The sequence below is a fragment of the Silene latifolia genome, chromosome Y (assembly GCF_048544455.1).
Source record: "Silene latifolia isolate original U9 population chromosome Y, ASM4854445v1, whole genome shotgun sequence".
Taxonomy (NCBI): Eukaryota; Viridiplantae; Streptophyta; class Magnoliopsida; order Caryophyllales; family Caryophyllaceae; genus Silene; species Silene latifolia.
Window position 1 is genome coordinate 478,615,575 of NC_133538.1, and position 2,084 is coordinate 478,617,658.

A 2,084-nucleotide genomic window follows, 5' to 3' on the forward strand; every position below is an offset into this window, starting at 1 on the left:
CATTCACAATCTTCATCAACAGGCCTCTTCGGCTCTTCATACCTTGTACCGCTCCTCAAATGGATGGCACTCACCGACTCATGTCTTGGGGAATTACCTTGAGGCGGTAATTGCCCCTTTTGTCTTTGTGAACTAGAAGATGCTAATTGAGACATTTGGGTCTCCAACATCTTTGTGTGAGCTAGTACGTTGTTAATGGTGATGTCTTTTGCTTGGCTATCCTTTTGCATTTGAGTGAAAAATTCCTGTTGGTTCTATTGCATTTGGAGGATCTCTTTTTGAACATCTAAACCTTGGTCATTTGTTTGATTCTATGGAGGTTGATTTTGATAACCTTGGTTTTGATTGTAAAAGGGTCTTTGAGCTTGGTTTCTCATTGGAGGTGGGGTGTATGTTGTTTGAGGGATTTGAACATTTTGGCTTTTGTATGAGAGGTTGGGATGGAATTTGGTGTTTTCATTGTAATAGTTGGAATAAAGGGTACCACTCTTGTATGCATGGAAAGCATTCACTTGTTCATTTGTTCCCCTACATTCACTATGGTCATGTCCCATAGTTCCACAACTCTCACATACTCCACTTGGAATTGATGATGATGCTACCATAGCATTAACATGTTGCTTAGGTGATTTGAAGGCCTCTTCAAGTTTAGCCATAGCCTTCTCAAACTTCAAATTAATGGTGTCAATATGAGCACTAAGTTGAGCACCCAATTGAGTAATAGAGTCCACTTCACGCTTTCCTCCTCTAGTAGCCTTCCTAGGTCTACTATATTGTGAGTTATGGACCGCCATTTCCTCAATCTTGTTCCATGCTTGATTATCATCAACTTCGGTAAACATACCATTTGATCCCATATTGAGAATGTTTTTGGAGTCTTCATCTAGACCATTCCAAAATTGTTGTACAAGGAACCACTCCCTAAGTCCATGATATGGACAAGATTGACAAGTATACTTGAATCTCTCCCATGCTTCATACAAAGATTCCTCGTCCCTTTGTTTGAACACGGTGATTTGGGCTCTCAACATGTTAGACTTTTCCGGAGGATAGAACTTTTTGTAGAAAGCAAGTGCCAATTTATTTCAAGACTCAATACCAAGAGTAGCCTTATCTAGGCTCTTCAACCATTGTTTCGCGGAACCAATCAAAGAAAAAGGAAATAAGACCCATCGAATTTGGCCTTGAGTAACTCCGGTTTGAGTAGTCGCATCACAATAATCACAAAAAGTCTCCATATGAGAATGAGGGTCTTCACTAGGCATCCCCCCAAATTGACTTCTCTCAACTAATTGTATAAATATGGACTTTGCAATGAAATTACCGGTTAAGTGTTGTGGTGTAGGAGTAGCATTTGGTAGGTTCTCCTTAGTTGGTACATAATGTGATGAAAATTTAGGCATTGTGGGTTAATTTTGTGGTTGGTGTTGTGTTGGGTTATCCTTTCATTCTCTTGCAAAAGGGTTGATGAACTCAATATTATTTGGTTGAATGTGCACAATCTCACTAATACCTCTCAAAGTATTTCTAGCAAGTCTTCTATTGTTGGTTAAAGTTCTTTCAATTTCAAGATCAATGGGTAAAAAGTTACCTTGTAATCTCCTAGACATACAAAATATCAAACAACTCGAAAACAATTAGAACAAACCTTGAGGAGTTTGACTTCTCCAAGGTAAAGAAAGATACAACTAAAAACAATCAAACAAAATTAAATCAAGTTAACACCGTCCCCGGAAACGGCGCCATTTTTGGTTCGTCGGTTTTATTACTTGTCATCAAAAGTTACCTTGACCAAAACAATATTTATAACTTCACAAACTACTCTACTCTTAGTAAAGAGGTAAGTAAAGGTCGTATCCCAAGAGACGGGTATTGATGTAGGATTTTCGATTGTAAATGGTTGTGTCTAAGGGTGTCACAATTTGGGTTGAGGTAGGAGATCAACTAAACTAATCAACAATATAAAAGCAAAGCAATGAAAACAAGCAAGATGATTAAAATGAGATGTAAACAACTGATTAAAAGCACTAGGGTGTCATGGGTTCATAGGGGATTCATGGGATTTGATCATACAAACATGTTCT

At 38.2% G+C, this 2,084-nt stretch overlaps 1 non-coding gene across 1 annotated transcript; it reads left to right on the top strand.

Annotated features, from left to right (window-relative positions):
- Positions 1-924: 924 nt before the first annotated feature.
- Positions 925-1,031, top strand: LOC141636409 (small nucleolar RNA R71). Its single transcript, XR_012541024.1, has one exon. It is a non-coding gene; the product is annotated as a small nucleolar RNA R71 (small nucleolar RNA).
- Positions 1,032-2,084: the final 1,053 nt, after the last annotated feature.